This window comes from Falco biarmicus, chromosome 1, assembly GCF_023638135.1.
Source record: "Falco biarmicus isolate bFalBia1 chromosome 1, bFalBia1.pri, whole genome shotgun sequence".
Classification (NCBI taxonomy): domain Eukaryota; kingdom Metazoa; phylum Chordata; class Aves; order Falconiformes; family Falconidae; genus Falco; species Falco biarmicus.
In genome coordinates this window covers 95,442,211-95,462,299 of record NC_079288.1, presented here as the reverse complement: position 1 = coordinate 95,462,299, position 20,089 = coordinate 95,442,211, and the positions used below count along the sequence as shown (strand labels likewise).

Genomic DNA, 20,089 nt, shown 5'->3' with positions numbered 1-20,089 from the left:
CCAATATGAGATCTCTCAAAACTAGGCATGAAGGGTAGGCAAAATGTAACTAAGTTTAATAAAAATAATACAGTTCTGCTTCCTTATAGCACCAGGCAGAGATCATTCAATGAACAATTCTTATATCAAGTCCTCTTTTCTGGAAAATGATTGCTACAAGAGCTAATACAAACTGGGACAGAGGCAGAGTAATAGTGCAGAAAGGTTTAAGAGTATGTTTGAATAGTATGATAAGCACTTGCAAGACTTCCGTTGGGTCTGGTTTACAGTATCAGCATGTGACGTTCTGGCAGCACATCGAGCTCCTGAGCCACAGGACCGACAGTCTCCTACTTTATCCCCATCCCTCTGTTTTTTGAGCTGGGTTCTGTTATTTTTAGCTTGAAGTGGAAAAAGGAAGTTATTCAGATCTTTCATCTGAAATTCACTAACTCTACATAAAAGAGTAGACTTCCCGGTTCATATATGGAGCAGGTCATATTCCTCTTTCACTATGACTGTGAGATCCATGATATAACCTCTACAAGCCCCCCTGCAGAGTAATTTAGACAGATTTTAGAGAAGTTGTTTACTTTTGCTAAATATAAAAGGGCAGGGACTTGCTTTTAAACGCTGAAATTTTGCTTTAAAAGTGTCTTAGTAAGAGAAGGAAAATGAGTCAGTAACATGTGGAACATATATTATGTGTGAAACATCTTACCCACGCAAAGGGAGAGAGGATACAGAGAGGAGGTTTGCCTGCACTTTTAACATCAGGAAGCTTCTTTCTCTTTACCTTGCAGGACAGCATATTTCTTTGTTCATACACAAAAACAGTCATTGTGTATATCCAATCTTCTAACTGAGCAGGCTACTCAATGACATCCTTCCATCTAGTGTGACTACTGTGAGTGGCACTGCCAGTATGATCTACCAATAGAAACTTTTTAAGTGGTCAAGGGAGAATCATCTGAGTTTCAGGATAGGTCTTAATATAGGGTGCCTCCCATCTCACATCCTGCTGTGGTGGCAGCAGAAAAAGGAAGTGGCTTGAAAGCTTCTGACCCAGCCAGCTTTCCACTGCATTTGAGCCCTTCTGTAACTTGCAGAGCCCCAGCATCAGCTCTGTGATAACAGTCTCTCCCACTTCTCACCATGCCTCTGGACTACTGCATTCTCCAAACATGGATGTGACTAGTAGGAGGGAAACAAGGTAAAAGCAGGACTGTGGATAAAATCATGAAATCACATTGCCAGTTGGCATTGCTCAGGTTCAAAATTCACAAAGTTGTCAGAGAGATCTGAGATACTAGACAGGTCTAGTACTCTTTACAAGAACACCCACGTCTTGTTTGTCTTCTAACATTTTCCCCTTTATGTGTGTGCAAGGCAGGAGGAGGCTATTACTGCTGTCATTTTACACCCAAATAACTGAGACCCCATGGTTATAACTTGGGCTGCCCAGTGCAGGGACACTTCAATCTACCCAAAGTAATCATGTAGTAGCAAAGCAGGCACTAGGTAAACAACAGCCATGCTTGCTTGGCTACTCAGCCCTGCAGGAAAGCAACCTGTACCTTGCTAATCAGATTGTCCTGCTTCCAGAAACCAGGATTGCTTATTCAGGGACTATCTTTTAGTATCTGAAACTTGGCTTTAGAAATTATCTCGATATGAAAAGTTTCAGAGTTGGCTTGGTCATCATTGCATGGAAAGGTACCCAAAGGAAAAGAATGGATCATCCTAAAAGTACTGAAGACTTCCAGAGGGCAGAGTAAGCAACTGTACCCACATCTGTTTGCCAAACTAACCCCAAACTGATAAAACATGTGCTGTTCTGTCAATGGCTATGGAGACTCTCACTCACATGAAAAAGCTTTGACTTGGGCTCCTGAGTATGTCAATGGTTCCACTGAAGTTATACTGCTGTTTTCATAAGCAATTTATTTTCTGCGAATACCTTGGAAAAATTCTTAGAAGAGACTTAAATGAAGACAGTTTTGTAACTTGGCAAGCTCACTTAAAAATTCATTAGAGCTCATTTTCTGTTTTCCTTTGCAGAGCTCTGGTGCCTGTCGTCAATAGTCAAGGGAAGAGATGGGGGCTGTTTTGTTTTACTCTGATTCTACAGAGGAAAATCCTATTGGCTTCAGTGTTTTGCTATAAAATTTACTGAATTTCCCATAGGAAGCCACAACTTTAAAATATTCTGTGCTGATGCGTTTTTAAGTCTGCCTGGATGTAAAATGTTTACATGAATTAACTTCACCTTTTGAGTACCTGAGACAGCAAAATTTCCTAATTAGAAAAGATACATTCTGTGTTCATCTTTCCTACCCATTGTGATTTAGTCCATATGATCAATCTATTTTCCTTATGTCATGGATTGCAGAGATCATGCAACTGTGGTGATTTAACATAGTGCCATGCTGTGTTTGTACAGAAACACTGCACAAGGGAGATTCCAAAGGGATTTTAGCAACCCCCAGCTAACACAGGAATTTGAATAACATTACTTGGCCATAGGCAAAAGAATTTCCTTTTGGCTGTTTTTCTCTCCAAAGAAAACACAAAAAGTGGAAGTTAAATAGTACTGTTATTAGAGCTTTGTTGCAACCAGAGAAAAAGTATTCACAACAGCATGCAGCTGAGAGACAGTTCCTCTGCTGGACCTTCATTTGCTCAGCCTCTTTCCTGGATTGAGGTCTTCATGGAGCTGCTCCCTCCCTTGGACCATGCCTGCACATCCCACTTCCTTTTCTTAGAATCCTCTGTATCATCGGGAATTTTGGAGGGCAGAGAGCAAGCAATGAAGTCAGTGTTGAGATTTTTCTATTTTAAGTGTTAAGTTACTAAGGAGATGCTTGGAAATATTAAGGTTTGCTCTGTGTGAAGTTCTAATGGAAATAAAAAGATGAAGACTGAACAATCCTGTCAAAAAACACACAAGCGAAAAAAGCCACCAAAACCTTCCCCTTGGCTGCAACCTGAATGGTGTTGGAAGCACCAGAACATAGCAGGTCTGTTTCATGCAGTCAGTAGAGCCAGGGAAAAATGTTAATATTTTCATAGAAAACATTTCAAAATAATCTCCCTTCTGCAACAGTTTTTGGGTTCTCGGTTTTTTTCTGGTTTTCTCCCTTGCTTTCCTCCCATTTCACCTATACTGGTGAAAGAAAAGAGAGCAGAAAGGTGGTAAGTGATCTAGCTAGATATGTAGGTAGGTATCTTGCAGTGACAGGGCACTAAATATGCCTAATCAGGCCTGTTGAATTGAAATTCAGTTTTCAGTTATTTCCTCCCATACACTCAGCACGTGTCAGACTTGGGCTGCAGTTCCAGTGAGTGGCATGCCGTGCTGAAGGCATTTATGCAGTCGTGCAGGAGGTAGCTAATGGCACAGTGTGACACTATTTGCTGTCCAGCCAAGAGAATGTATATTCCTGCTCCACTGTGAACACAAGACAGAATTGTCTCTAAACAGTCCATTCATTCTTTGACTGCCATATATCAGCTGTATGTGTTGACTTGTGACTTAGTCTTGTTTCCATTTACTTCTCCTTTATGCTGTGCATGGACAAAGCAGCAGCAGATCCTCGAACAGTTCCCAGTTTTCATTAATGGTTCTTATGTTAAGTTTCTGTTCCTAAGTAACTATGCCTAAAACTGCTTTAGGCTTTAGAGAACTGGCTTACTCTTTTCCTTTAATTTTTGGATGTCATACTCTGATCGCATAAGGTAACAAGATCATAAAGCACTCATCTTCCTCTGTTAGACTGAGCTCCTATTTTAAGTCATTCTCCCCCTGGGTGCAAGGCTTTCTGTATTAAAGGTTGGTTCTTATTTTTAGACTCTTTAGAGACTGAAAATTGAAGGCACACAAGATTTTTTTTCTTCTTCTCAATACTACCAAATAGATGTCCCAGGCAGCTGCATAAAATGACCAGGTGCTCTGTAAAAGGTAGCCACTGGTTCCTCTTTCAGAATTTTACAGATGTGAACCACATGCGTAGGTAAAAGGCTTGGTGCTCCCCAGACCGCTTTGGCACTAGCGAACAAGGCTGTGCCTGCTGCAACCTGCAGCACCTCCTCACCCCACTCCACCTGCCCAGACCATGCTGCTGCCACAGATGCTCACATTCTGGTCATGAGACCCACCTCATGGCATTGCAGCCATACTAAGTATATTTTACTACTGGTACACATGGTAGCACTCAGTAGAGGAAAAAAGCAGGTTTTTGAAATGTGATTTAATATGAGTAACTGAACTGGAGAACGATGCACAGAAGCAGAGCTGGAAGGGATGCCAGCATATCTCGGAGAACACAGGCATGACTTAGGATCACAGGAACTCGAATGGTCGAAGTTCTAGCACGTAAAACTAAATATGAAAGGACCACTGGCTTTTCCTTCCATCTCTGTATTTTATCTTTCTTTTGGCCATTTGTTATGGTAGCTTCTCCATCGGCTACATGGAACATCAGATAAACTAAAAAACATGCAGCTTGAAAAATACTAGTTTTCTGCCTCTTGGAGTGAAATGTCATTTGTAACAGGGTAGTCCCTTGCACCACGAAGAAGTAATATGCACCAGAGGGTGACTGTTTCTATTTGAGAGTTGATTGTGTTACTGAGGCAAACAGTGTAATAAAGACCAGCATTGAACTTTGAAGAATTTGAGAAAACTTTGAAAAAAATAATTTCTTAACAGAAAACTTTCTAGTCTATGTTTGGACTACCATTTAAATGGCTAATAAAAATCTGGCCATAAGCCCACTTCCCTCCTTCTCCCTCCCCCCCTTCTCCTAGTGCTGCAATTTACAGAAGCAAAAAGAGGAAATCTGATGATGACATTTTTCCAACTGTAGAACAATTTTTGCTTAGCGGCCCATGCAGTGTTCTTTACATAATGTTCTCATTTCTTACTCCCTTTGTACAGGACAGTAGCAAGAAAAGGTTGCTGCAAGACTTGGTGTGCCTGTGCTAGCTTTCCTTCAGAGAGCAAGGCCAACGTGAAGGCTGAGGACCCAACTGCGTGGCTGTTAGCCAGGGTTCCAAGTTGCCCAGGCTGAACCCCGTGCTACTGATCACTTTTGTGAATACTAGGTACACTGCCTAGGGCATAGCTAGCAGCTTATAACTGACGCTGTTGAGACTACTGTCTGAATATCTCCTTAAGTTATTTCTGTTAATTATGAATTTTTAAGGAGACAGCACATAGCAAAATGACATTTCTACAGAGATTTCCATCAGATGCTTTCAAGATATTTTGCCAAGGCATGTTTGTGAGAGGAATACACCTTTAGAAACTGGCAATTCACTGTCCCTGAAGCCCTAGGACTGCTGGTGTATCAGTGTTCGGTGGCCCTTTCTGATAGCAGACAATATCAGATTTTTTAGAAGACAAAAATATCCTTGTAAAATAGTAGTTTATTTATTTTTAAAGGAAACTAAGAGTTGCTAAGTCACTGGACCAAAACCACTAATCCAAAACTAACAAAATAAGTTGCATGGACACACCAACGTCCAAACAACAAAAGTCTCCCTCTGCCTGTCATATAGAAGAGTTTATAAAGTCAGGAAAGATTATAAACAAAAAGGCTTAAGAGGTTCAGAGAAAAATGCTTGCTGAATGAAGTGCTGGGTGAGATGACATCTGAGAAATGACAGGAATGGCCCAAAACTGATGAGCAGGTGATTTGGCTTACTTGGCAAGCAACAAAAGGATAATCCTTATTTCCTTATTGCCCTTTTGTGTCCATCATTTGATGTCAAAAGGGCTAAAAGGAGTGAGATTTACATTCATGGCACAAAATGCCCACTGCCTGCTGGGACCTGAGGGTTCTTTATGGCATTGTTGGACCTTAATTCTCCTAATGCTGAGATGATGTGGGCAGACAGTTGATGGGAAGGATCCAAAAGATAACTCCATTTGTACTAGCTTCTGTTAACTTCTGAATGATATCCAGCATATGAGGCTCAGGTTCCTGTTCCCAGCCTCTCCCTGCTATCTGCTTTTCCTTCTCCAGTTCAGTTAATCTTTCTCTGTTCTTGCCATCTGTTTAGTTAGTCTGTCCTAAACTCTTTCCTTTGCAACACTGCTGCAATCCTGCAACCAGCAAGATACCAAGAACGCTGCCTTTGACAGCCCAACAACTAGTGTAAATTTGCCAGGTCTCAGAGTGGCTGATAAGGCTTTCTGCTACTTTTTTTTTTGTTTTGTTTTGTTTTTCTTTAGCAGCAAGCTTGGAAGGAATAGAATGAGAAAAGGACTCTTGTGCTGTTTTGCTGTCCTGTTCTCCCTCTCCTCTTAAGTTTGGGGTTGGTTTTTTTTTTTGGTCTTGTGTTGTCCTGAAGAAACCAGGAGTCAGTTTTAATTAAGTATAACAGAATCACCTTTTCTCTGTTCTACCAAATGAACAGTTAACACCGTAAAAGATTCAGAACAAGTGAGCAGAGGAATCATGACAAGAACTTGCTAAATGGAAAGGTAAAAAGGAGGGTTAACTCCCTTTCCTTCTTTGCCCACATCTCTAAAAATGTCCAAGTGATTAACAGTGACTGTCAGCACGCCATAAAAGATCATGTTAACACCTGTGAATCTCTATCCCCAATTGTTTAATTGAAAAGAACTCAGAGCAAATGTGCCTCCTCTGCTTCTGCATTCTTTATTGACTGCCTGTTTGTGCCATGGCTGTAATCAGTGCATGTGGCACAATGCACGCTCCAGCCTTAGTATCGTATTTAGAAAGGCAGTTAAATTCTCTGGCACCTGTGTAAGAAAATTTCCCACCTTCTGATTGCCCATGATGAAGGGGACAGAACCTCTCAGCCACTAACTTCTTCTTAATCATTTTATGGCAATGGAAATTTGGCATTTATACCTGTTTCAAATATGTTCCCTTGAGTCTTTTTCTTTTTAGAGAATCCTACTTTTTACTTCCTTTTTCAATGAGTTCAGCTAATGACAAAGCATAGCCAGGAAGGGTGACTGGAAAATTGGAATTCTGTTTCATTAAACTGCATCTAGTTTCAAAATTCATTTCTGTATGCATGTGAATACAATCCGCAACCTTTCCACTGGTAACAAAGCACAACTCTGTGACAAAGCCCCCAGAGAAGGTTCATAGTGGCTGCACTCCCCAGGAAAGGGTGAGAGCCCTCTGGAGAGCTTTCACCAGCCAGATTGGGGTTGGAAAGTTGATTTTCCACACCTGGGAAAAAGCCAAGGCTTTCTCTTACTGTATTCTCTCCTTCCCTCCATGTATCATCTGGAGAAGCTATTTTGCCAAATTTTGTTGAACTGACATTTCAGTGTTTGAATACTGCAACAAAATGACATTTTTCTGACAAAAAAAGATTTGTCAGAAGACTCTTCATGTTTTATAGCTGAGTGCCCAAATAACGTTCTCTGTACAATTCATTATTGTATAATCTTTTTTGAGAAGCAGCCCTCTAATTTTTTCTCTCATCAGTTGTGCTGAAAACAGTCTTGACACTTAAGAATCAGGTCTTTTATCCCACAACCTTGACAACACAGCTGTAGAAAAATAAATTGACAGCACAACATTTAAGAAAACTGAACTGTAAAACAAACCCAACTCGTAAACATGAATTAGACTCACTTCTTTCTAAACTCTTGTGTTTCTCTGCAGTATTACTTGTAGGGTTTCATATGCGTTACTTATCATGGAAAAAAAATATTGCAAACAACTGAGCTATAGGTGAAACTTGGGCCAGAGACAATAAAATGTGTTCTTATTGTAGTTGAACTGGCAGAGTAGCCCGTTCACCTCCGAAAGCTGGAAATGTTCCCTCAAGTATACTGTGACATACTTTAACCAGCATAAAATGGAACTGCCACTGAAAATATAGATCTCACTCTTTATGCAGTTTATATTTCTCTTTCCCACCTTCATCTCTTGTCTATATGGTCCCTTCCTGCACAAATAACAGGATAGCTTTAGCTGAGCTTCTCCCTTGATCTTATTCACCATGAGGTCCCCCAAGCATGTGTGACAGGAAAAAAGGATGGAGCAGAACTGGGAATGAATGAGCAGCTGGAGACAGACAGAAGAAGAGTTTTTATTCTAATGGCAATGCCAGGTTAAGGAGGATTATGGCATTTGCTGCTGCATGGTGGTTTCTCCCAATAAGGTCACCAGCAGCTGCAAATTGCCCTATAGAAGTAGAGTTACGTGGAGACCTGTTTTTTATGTGGATTTTCCCTCTGTGTTTTCAGTACAACAGAAAGGAAGCATATTTGGACCATCCTGAGGAAACCCATTTTCCAATGTAGCAGATGGCCATGAACTCTTTAATAGGTGCTTGGCATCCCCCAGGCCCAGGCTGTATTATATCAAAAGTAACCTTTCTGGCACCCACAATGGCAGTGTGTGACGGGCAGCCTAACACTGGATTTCACCCTTCCATCAGATTTTGGAAGATTCACGTACCTATTATTTCTCCAGCTATTGGGAGTGGGAGTTACATGCTTAAATTCTTTAGCTGAAAAAATTCCAGACTATTTTATTGGCTAAACAGTATTGTTCCTCTAAAAAAACACATACAAGATATAAATACAGATGAACTGTTAAGTAATTTCCAATAGTTTGAAATACTTACGTTCATACCATGCTTGTACACTTTTTTTCGTTGGAATACATTTTGCACTCATTAGCAAAGATGCTATTCCATTTAAGTCAGTTGGGGCTTCTCTGGTATATTTTAGAACAGAACTGGAGCCAAGATATGTATCTTACTCAGTTCATTAGACTCTCCAGTGCTGTAGATTAAATAAGCAAGTATGTCACTAAATCTGTTCAGCATTAAAATGATACAAAATGTATTTTTCTTCTTCCAGCTAAATACTTTTCTTCAAATCTGAACCAGATGGAAACACAGTGAGTTATCTGCGATGAGCTCATCTGGTCTTCTGAGTGGAATGTCCGACATTTGGTCACACATCTTGAGATGTGAGTTAGGGTCTGAATGGGGAAACTTTTATCATCTTATGTTTACTCTTGTGAATAGGCTCATTAGCTTCAATGGACAACAAGTAAAATAAATGACACGCACACACAGAGCAAGACCATGCAGGATATGTTTCTGTATAAATTCTCTCAAATGTACTTCACCTTCCCAAAGACAATTGACCCACAAAAGTCCAGCAAACACGGTAACTGGAAACTCAGCATCAAAATTAGTTAAGAAATCTGGAGCAGCTCTTTTATTCTGTCTTCCATTAAACCTGCTTTTGTTATGTTTATTTGGCAGACTAATATTTCTGTGGGCACACTGACTTGTAAGTCTTTTATGAAACCAAGCATACTGTTGTCATTTGACTAATAAAAAAAAAAAAACAACAAACCAGGCATCAAAATTATTTCTTTTTATAGTTATGGAAAAATTGTGAGGGGAGTTTACAAATCTAAACTGACAGGTATTAAACCTCCTTGTTTACAAGATTAAAAACAAAGAGTTCCAATGAGAACTTGCTCCCACATGGCAATGCTATGTTTCAGCTGTAGGGTCATCTTCTGTTGTCAGGTACACCGAATGCTGCAGTGAAACTGCTCTTGTGTGAAGAAGTACCTGTCCTTTATTAGCACAATCAGGCTAATCTTGCCTCACTGAATTCAGGGGAGCTTTGCCATTGCCTTCACTAAGGCTAGAATTTTACCTTTACTCAAGAGTTGGAATATGAAATGGACTGAGCTCCCACATCTTCGGAAAAGTAAATGAGACCTGAAAGCGCTAAGTGCCTTGTCTACATTATGCACATCCAGTTTTTAGGCAGTCTGGTGATCGCTGCTTAAGGCTAATTTACCAGGCTTCCTGATAAGATAAATTAGCATAGGTGGATCTCCTCTCCGTGAGAATTAAGCTGCTTCTAATAGTTAGACTGAACAGGTTTGGTTCTTTACACTGCATTGATCTGGGGCCAGCATACTTTTAATGTGTAACTTCCCTCACTCCCATGAGCAAGCTGGAAGAGTCTGTTCTGTGGCAATGAAGAACAGAAAACCTGTATATTTGAGAGAGCTTTAGCACCCATCTGCCTGAAAGTTTCTCCAAACAACTATAGGTTTCTGTCATTGGGGCTTTTTTTTGTTTTCTTGTTTTAGGTTATTTTTAAACACTTCTTCTTGCAGTCCTAGAATCAGGACTCACTCAGGACATCACAGAACATCAAACATCAGAGAAATTCAAACAAAAAGACTTCTATCAGAATGGCCCGACTTTATTCCTCCTATAACTCCACTGCAGTTCAGTAAGTATTTGTTATTCGTTATTTCCCTCTTTTGGAAGGAAGACAGTGAAAACAGCTATCTTTAAACAAAATTCAGGCTCATAAGACAGCTTTCTATCCTGAAGAATTCAGAGCTTTTGCAGTTTGTTTTTTTAATCAAAATCAGAGACACAAGATCTGATTTGTATTGGCTAAATTCCAATTTATTCTTCTTGCCTAATGTTTCCTCCTGGCTGGCCCTGCATCTTCAGCTGTGTGTAGCCAAGAGGAATCACCAGGCATAGAGACGTTAGTGGAATTTAAACTGACTGCATCTGGGCCTTGGTGCCTTCATTTTGTGACTTTCTTATTTGATATCCCTGAAATGTTTGACAGAGGCTTAAGAGCCCGTGGACCAAGATCTAGATTATTACTTGAACAGCAAAAGATGAGACAGTATTCTGAAACATAAATGAATTTGCACATGAACTCAAAGCTGAATTAATCCAGCAGAAATGTCTCTGTAGAACTTAATGGACACCAGAAAGAATGAAAAATAGTGGGATTCAAAAAATAAAATAAAATCATACTTACTGGAGCTGTGGACATTCTCAGGATAATTAGTTACATATGTTTTGGTTGTGCCCTAGGGTAAAATAAGTTCTGGGATGAGGTAATAAATAAATTAAATGTGGTTTTGGAAATAGTTATCCCTAACTATCCAAAATGTCCATTGCTAGAAGAATTTGGATGCAGCCGACTTTGGAAATCTGAAAGGACCACAGAAACAATTTTTATAAGAGCAACAATACTGCAAAGAAGACACCACAAAAACTGAAGTCAGCACAATCTTGAATGCTGCTGATTGATGCACTGAGTTAATCTAATTGATACATTTTGGAAAGATTTGTTTGAATAAGCTAGGTAATTTGAAAGTGAGGTATATAATAATGTACCCCCACATAAAGTCATCAATTATCATAGCACCAACTGAAATACTAGCTGCATCTTTTGTTCACATGGATGAATTCTATAAATACTGAATTACTTTCCACTGCCAACACCCCCCCCCTTTTTTTTTTCTTTTTCAATTTTTAGAGCGGAAAAAGTAAATACAGCTTAGCTTCACTTATCATGTCATATGCTCACTTACTGCTGTTATTCAGCCTTGCTTGCAGTACCTCTAGAGCAAACATTTTTAACTATTATGGGTCAGATCCAGATTAGATTCTGTCCTGCCCCTGTGATGAAATGTAGAACCTGCTTGGCCCAGCCACTCTAAAAAGACAGATTTTAAATCCTTGACTAATCACTAGGCTTGTACTTAGTGCTAATTTCCATTTTCAGTGGAAAAAGAGAAATTTCAAGGATTTCACAACAATCTGGGGCTTTATTTGGTCTTGTAGGGGCAGGGAGCTATCAGTGAATTTACCCAAGTCTCCTGAGGTTTTGGTTAATTGTGTAATTTCCTTCTTACAATATGGCTGATTAGCCTCACAAGTTGTTCATCAAATTTTCCAGAGGACTTCATAGAGTTCTCACCATTTTAGTTGTATTCTTGGGCTGGACAAAAAATATTAATAGTTAACCTACAGGATCAAGCTCATTTCTACGTGTCTTTGCTATAAAGTCAGCTATTTAGTTGTTTGACTCCATTTTAGCTCTTCTCATTCCTCCTCCATTAGATGTAGGACAGTTCCGGACTGGCAACTCCATAAGAAGAGCCTCCAAAAAAAAAGGATTCTCTCAGTGGGAAATGGGAATCAGCAAGTCCTGAATCTGGTGTATGTTCCCAGTGCCTCTTTAGCAGTTTATTAACCAAATATACAAATCAAGGTGAGGCCAGCTTACCACTCCTGCCCCTTCGTGCCAGTTGAAGCCTCGGCCCAGTCAGAGATAACGGAAAATTCAGATTACTCCAACACCCAGAGGATTGTACTTAAAGACTAGACTTTAGTCTCTTCTTAGTCAGGAGTTCCCTAGTCTTTGAATCAGTGAATTTTAGCTAAAAGATCAAAACAATAATTAACTTCCAATTCTGCCATGCTGTTCTTCCACTTATTCCATTTGGAACAAAAGTGTAGAAGTTTTTAATTTCTCTTTTTAACTTCGAACAAAATACAGGGATGCTAACATTTTACACCTTTAAACTACTGTCAAGTGCTAAGGAGTAAAAGGAGAACCCAGAAATCCCCTGAAAAAAAATTAAAATTTTGGAATGTTATAAACTGGTTTTTCTCATCCTGAAAAATTCAAAACAACTACAAGACTGAAAAAAAAATAATAATGGTTTAAATCATTGTCTTAAAGGAATGATTTCCAGAACCTTACAGCTAGTCCTATCAAGGACATAGATCTTCAGATTGCCACTGCCTTATCTCCTACATCTGAATGTTCCTTCTTTCCCCATTATGCTGCTCTTTAAGACACAGCCATGTATCTTGTTCTTAGAAATCCACGAGTAAAATTATGCATGGCCACCAATTGCCCATCACAAGAAGTCATAGGACAACATCAGTTCCATTTTCACCATTTGGCATATATTTACATTTTAAAAAGAAAATTCAAAAAGTGCTAAATCTACCAAGTTTTCCATACCTGATAAATACCTGAAAATAGTGCAAGTTCATCACTGGCCAGCAATGGATCTAGTATTTTAGTCTACCTTATGCCTTAGGTGACTATCAGCAGAAGAATTTTTCAGATGGACAATGGCCAGGTCTTCAGTCCTCTGCCTTTAATACAGTCACTTGCTTTAGGGAAGAAGCTTTGAACATCTACCTTATGAAGTCAGCAAAAATTTAGCCTCATTTCAGCATCTGTATATACCTGTACAAGGCCACTAACAGAATCCAGCTGAAGTATTTTGCTCCAGAGTCAGGTCCTCTCTCATCTGGGTAACTCACATGAAAGCTGGAACCTCTCTTCTTTATAAGTAAACAGAGATGTCTAAGAAATGAAGTATCCAAGCAGCATAAAAAATCAAGTATTTAACCGAAATCTTGAAAGCAAGTAACTACAGGCAAAAGATATCATGGAAATTCTCAACACAAATACACGGTCATCAAAATAACAAAAGAAGAGATTATTATTGCTCTACAAGACTAGCAGAGGTAGACAAAAGACCTGTGTTTCAAATAAGGAGTTTAATCAGTCTTTGCTTGGCTACTTACCTCATCTGAAAACTGTTTCAGCTGTGGTAAGCTTTTACTTCAGACTGACTAACTACCCACAGCTTCTCCCCTCTTCTTGTCATGAGATCAAACACTACAATTTTACTTTGCATTATTTACCAACGTTAGTCAAACCTCATGAACACACATACACAAAAGAACATATTGCTGATGCTAATTAGCAACAACTGATAGGAACACCCTCACAGATTAAGAATCCAGTGTTGAATCTTTTCTTAAAACAGGTTTTTCTAGAACTTCCTTTAGAATACAGGTTACAGCTGGAAAATATTGTTCACTTTATTAAAATTATTATTACTATTACCAGAGCTTCCAATGCAAATCTGATAGTTTGCAAGTTCTAGTTTCCTTTCCCTGGTGCCTGTGTAGCAAACACTTTATTAATCAGCTTTCTAGAAAAGCTTGGAAGGAACAGGGACTCCCCCAGCACTGCCTCTGAGCAACAGCATAACATAGAAAAGTTGTTCCAAGACTCAAATTCTTTCTCCAGCCTTGCTTACTGGACACCCATGCAATCATGCTGTTAATCCTTTAAGCACTGACTATTATTTGCTTATTTGGTATTTGTTCCATGCACCTCCTAATTACTTCTCTTGCAATGTCTCTTTGCTGACAGACTCACTTTTCAAGCTCCCTAAGCCTCTGATCGTTTCTCCTTTTTTCACTGGTCCCCTATTCCTATATATTCAAGTACCCAAGGTAAGAATTCTGCAAGCAGGTAACTAATGAATCAAAGAGGAAGAAACTGCCCACTTAAGGTCATTCCAATTGAATGCCTCACTACTGAGTTCCTCAGCTTTTTCTTCTAGATGTGAAATTGTTTGGGGTGATTAATGGATTTTTAAAATCAATATGAATATTCACTTTGAGCGTGAAAGCTAATACAGGATGCTTGTGCAAGCACCTTAAACCTAATTTACGTGGACCATCATCTTACTGGGGAGAATATGAGGTGTTTATTAACACAGCCAGAAATTCTGAATAAAAAGCTGTGTTCATTTTCTGTTAGGAAGGTTCCCTCCAGAAGATCTTCTGATGCATTTGTCCAGAATCAGGCTTACAGTAATACTCATACCTAAATCCACATCCCACTAAATACCCTCAAAATGACCTTTATCTGAAAGTAGTATTAAGAAAATTCATCATATTCAAAGGAGAACAAGGACTGCGCCTACCTCAGAAGGCTGCAGATCAGTGGGTGATCAGAAATACTGCTGGTTGACTCTCCTGTTCCTGTACTCTTCCCAGGCTGCCTGAAGTTGATCACTGTTCCTAGTGGATTTTCCTCCAAAGGTAATGGGCCTTAGCCAGTCCCTGAGAAAGCTGAATACCCTCTGCCCATGACCTCCCAGCAAAGTACGTAAGCAAAAGAAAAACTGGGGAGAAAACAAACAATGATGGGGGGCAACAAATGAAAGAAGGGGAGAGACTTTACGGTCATAGGTTAGAAATGAAAAAACAGTATTTGGAGATGGAAGGAGACAACAGAGGACCCTTCCAAGGGTCCCTGAAACCAACCAAGGAGCTGGTGGATGCTCTGCAGCAGTGCTCTGCCCGAAGACATGACAGATGAGAGAATGAAAATAGACTCAGGTCCCTGGCATCCCCATCAGGTATCCCCTCCTGAGGCTGTGACAGAGCAGCTGAAGCACAGCAGAGGAAGCTGATGGTGAGGTATCCTACAACGTGGTGGTCGTGGGTTGAGGCATATAAATAAAAAGGCAAGGTGAAAACTGAAACCAAAACATGATTAAGAGGTTTTGGAGGAGCCTTAAGAGGGACTGCCATGTGGTAAACTCAATACACCTGTACACTGTGGTCTTCCAGTTGCCACAGAAAGGACATGTGTCAAGGGACCCACACAAGCTGCGAAGTAGCCCATGTCATTATTATAGAAGCACTTCCACATAAGATCAGATAGATGCTAAATCTAAAAAAGTTGTGTGAGCAACTATATTTTCTCAACTGAATTTACACAATTTGTCCAAAGCCACTGAAAAATCACCTTTTAATAGCAGTCACCATCTATGATCAGTCAGGATATTTCTGAAACATATTCAAGGGTGTTTCAGAAATATGAGGTATTGTGGGTAGAGGTAATCTGGACTCTGTGCATAAGTGAACAGTCACAAAACACATTAACCATAGTCGGTGACTAGCGTTAGGTTAGAGTTAAGCAGTTTTCTACAGGATTGCACTTTACAGTGGTAGGAGGGAAGTAATCTTAATCACGTAAGTAGAACAAGTACCATTCATTCACTTCTTGCCATAATAATATGTCAATATCTGTAGATCTTGCTCCAAAATTCTGTGTTCTGAGCAGCAGCAATTTGCAGTAGCGCAGCTGGTAGAACTTAAGTAAACTAGGATTCATAACTACTAGATATGGTGCTATGCATTGTACCATTCATAATATATTAGAAGTTAATGATCATCTTGATTTTTTTTACAATATTGAATGTAGAGCTTTAGCACAACTTTTTTGGCAGAGAGCTGCTGGTGTAGTTGCACCACCAGACTGGCATTCAAAAGATGTAGGCTTAGCCACATGTTTCCTGTGTGACTTTGTAGAAATTGCTTAATCTCTGTTTCTCAACTCCTCATCCATGAAACAGAATTATTTCCTTCTGCCACAGGAATGTTTATTAAAACACATGTATTAATGAGCAGGTACAATGGTGACACAAACTATAAAATGGCACTTAGGAAAATGTTAGTATTAATTGAACCTGACAGTGAAAGCTCTCTGTATTCATACCTGTAATTTATTCCTAACTTCATCTCACTCTACAGTTTCTGCAGGCCTTTGCTAATACTCCAGTGGTAAACTTTTTATGTTTCTGCTTAATTCCCTAGAGAACACTGCAAAAATAGTGTTTATCTAGATAGTATTCTATCAGGATAATGTTTTTGCTATTTCTTCCAACATGTTGTGGTTAAAATACATGAAACATATTCAAAGTAGAGGATCATCAAACACTATTTACAAGAGAAATGAAGTATCATAGGAGGAAATAATCCCACAAAAAATTATCTCCTTCAACAATCTTTGCCAGTGGTAAAAGTATCGTTGAAAATTTGTCCAATGTGAAATTCAGGTATGTTAGAGATTAAACTGAAGGTCATTTGATAAGCAGAAAACAAGTAAATAGATTATAGCAATGGGACCTTTGATTATAACAATTAGATAGCAATTTGATTTAAAAATGCTTTGGTTACGCCTTGAATATATTGGATCAACTCTTTTCATGGTGGGTAAGGAAAATGGAGAGGCAAAGAGTGCAGGATGGTGTAAGATTGCACAATTGCTCCACGTGGAGTGAATCTGCTCTAGCACTGAGGAACCGTTTGAGGAAGCTGGGAAAAGGAGAAGGGTGTGGCTGGTGAAACCATGTCTCTCAGAGCCATAACCACACGTTTAAAATAGTATTGAAAAAATATGCTCCGGACCATCTTTGTTGGTTTTGAGTGCAGTAAGCTTTCTACATAACTTTAAAACAAGCATGCAGACAGAAGGAGAAATAGGAGCCGTCAGTGGCATAAAGTTTGTCCTTAATTTCCACACTCCTCTCAGTTCTAGGCAAGAAGGACCTTCCAAAGCCAAGACTCCATGTAGTTATTGTCTAACAGATCCTCTCTAGTGATGCACAGAGACATAGAAAAATGTCTATTATTGATTCCATAGAAAATGAAAGAACAGAAAAACAGGGAAAATACTCATCCATAACAAAAAGAAATGTGTGGGCTTATGCATCATGAGTATAGGTAGGTCACAGTCAGCAGGAACATAGTATTCTGGTAAAATAAGTTTCCACTTTATTTTTATTGAAGAAAAATCTCAGGACAAGAGATTTTTCAGCACTAAAGAAATAAAGCAAACCATGCAACTAAAAGCAGTAGCTTTTCTAAAGGTCTGCTTCTAACCAGTTATTTAAAGGGAGGGGAAGTAGACATGGAACTGCCACAATCACAGCTACCGTCTGAATCTGAGAAAATGCTTGAAGGGACAGTAGAATGACAGAATGAAAACAAACGAGATCCTCAGAGTGATCCATCTCAAAATAGGTCAAAAGGCCCTTATGTCACTTAATTTCTAGCTCCTATTTCAAAATGGTTCAGAAGGCCCTATCCAGAGGGCAGCAGTCCTGCATCTAACAGGCTGAGTCTGTTGTAAGTAGCCATGCAAGAAACTTCTTTTCTACTTCCGTATCTGCTGCTTTTTTTGTTTTGATTGACACTCAGAGGTGATACCAAGTCACGTACCCTGACATGACACTGGGATTTGAGGTTTTAATTGTATGGAGTCAGTGCAGTTTTTTGATCAGTTATTAAAATAAATGGAGTCCTGAACAAACAGGTACAAGACAGCACATCAAACAACTGGAAAAAATATTTTCATGCTTTTCTCACTGTTGTAGATCTTTCTATATCGGATATGGTATTTACATCCTTAAAATTGCTAGGAGAGGGCCTGCCTGAGTCCTCTCACTGAGGTCTCACAGACTATCGCTCATCTAAATTCTGGACTGGACTCATCTGCCTTATGGCAGATATTTGCACTCTCCTAAATGCTGGCTCAGGGTCATATAAGCAGGTCATTCCCTGAAAAGCTGCTGTTTTTTCACGGTCTGTAAAGGAAAAATTAAAAGAGTCACAGAATGGTTGAAGTTGGAAGGGATCTCCAGAGGTTATCTGGGTCAACGCCCCTGCTCAAGCAGGGCCACCTAGGGCCAGTTGCCCAGAACCTTGTCCAGGTGGCTTTTGGACATCTCCAAGGATGGAGACTCCACCACCATTCTGGGCAACCTCTTCCAGTGCTTGGTCACCCTCACAGTGAAACATTGTGACATTCAGACATTCAGACGGTTTGTCATTGTTCGTGCCTATTGCCTCTAGTGCTGTCAGTAGGTAGCACTGAAAAGCCTGGCTTCATCCTTCTTGCACTTTCCCTCCAGATATTTATATACATTGATGAGATCCCCCTATAGCCTTCTTCAGGCTGAACAGTCCCAGCTCTCTCAGCCTTTCCTCATAGGAGGGATGCCCCTGTCCCTTCATCAAATTCACAGTCCTTCACTGGACTCCCTCCAGCAGAGGTTTTAAAATAAACCTTATACTCAGCCGAGCTGAGGAAGGACTGTTTATTTCTTACTTTCCAAGAAAGAAGCTTTGGCCAACACCAGCCTTGTCTAAGAAAGTGTCATAACTTTGTTCGTATAACATACAGCATTCTCTCAATCTCCTGCCTTCCGCTTTGCACACTCTGGGATCTTTTGTAGAGAAAAAATGAGCTAATTTCAGAGCTGAATGGACTATATTGTGATCAGATAAGCTTTTCTGAACTTTGAAATATTATGACAAACTTAATTTGGCTAGCTGACCTTGCTTTTATCTGAGGCGCTTGGCATCCCCTGCAGCAGCAGGAGTAGGTCCCAGTTTTGCCATCCTGTGCAGGGGTGGCTTGTGACGTGTGCCTGCTGCGCCATGCTGGGGCGCACACGTGGAGAGGCACCTTCCCACCCTGCCCTTCCCACCTGTGGCACCAACACCTGCGGCTCTGCAACTCACTGCCCAGGGCTCACAGGCACCATAAGGGTGCAGCTGTTTGAGATCGGCTCTGTTGTCAGACACCCACTCCCTTTCACCCCTGGGGAAAAGGTAGCAGGTCAGGTCCTGCCTCTTCCCCTGACTGTCCTGGGCCACATCTGTACAACACCGTGGGGAAGAGTGCAGCACACCCCAGGTGAGAGTCCAGCAAGTGGGCAGGACCGGGTCTGGGCAGTTACTACCTCGGATCCCCAAAGCCGTTCTGCTGCATTAGTACACTGTTGGGTCAAAGCTACTAAGCACAGGTTTCAGTTGGAGATGTGAAAGACCGTGTTAAGCTGCTGGAAAAAAATGTAAAATCTCCTTCACGTGAGATTTATAATGACAAGTTAAAAATGACCTGTCAGGGTGGTGTATGGATACCTGATCCTGCATCGGTGCTGGGCAGTTTCAGGTCCAAGTTTTCTTCCACCCTACCATTTCTACAATACCTAGCAAAGAGCTTCCTTTCTCCACTGGAAATCAGTTCCCAGGTTGAAATTTTCCAGCCACAAATTCCTTACTGCACAGCCATGCATTAGATCAGTTGAACCTGAATAAAATCACTTCCAGCGCTAGAGCTTCTAGTTACTTCTGGCTCTCTCATATGGGCAGCACATAAGGATAGCATCATGCCCCCAGGCTCATGCAGCAACCCCAGCACACCAACACCACCTCAGTGATGTTCCTTGAGCCTACACTCTTATACAGAGAATCACCTTAAAGAGACCATTTCGTCCCTCTTGCACCTGTTCCACATTTGCCTTGATTTATTGGTTGCACATCGAAGTGCAGGAAAGAAATATTTTCATAACACTTTGGAATCTTTTCATTTGTAAATTTCTATGTTTGTTGATGTGTTATTGCAGAAAATGTAGCTCTTGTTGGGGAGCTCAAAACTACTTCTTGCCTGGTAATCAGATAACAATATTGCAGGAGGAAAAATCTACCAGATGCTCCAGAGCAGTTCAAAGATTGATTACAAATATTATTTTTTTTGTTTAGATTGAGCTGACTTTACATTAATTAGAACTGCTGTTAATAAACAGGGAATGACTTTATGCTGAATGTTGCTGCCAGTTACTTTATTTAACTGTGT

General features: G+C 40.2%; 1 protein-coding gene across 4 annotated transcripts in view; it reads right to left on the bottom strand.

The window, feature by feature from the left end:
- Positions 1-20,089, bottom strand: part of RBPJ (recombination signal binding protein for immunoglobulin kappa J region) — a 152,006-nt gene that overhangs the window by 94,526 nt on the left and 37,391 nt on the right. The window lies entirely within an intron of this gene.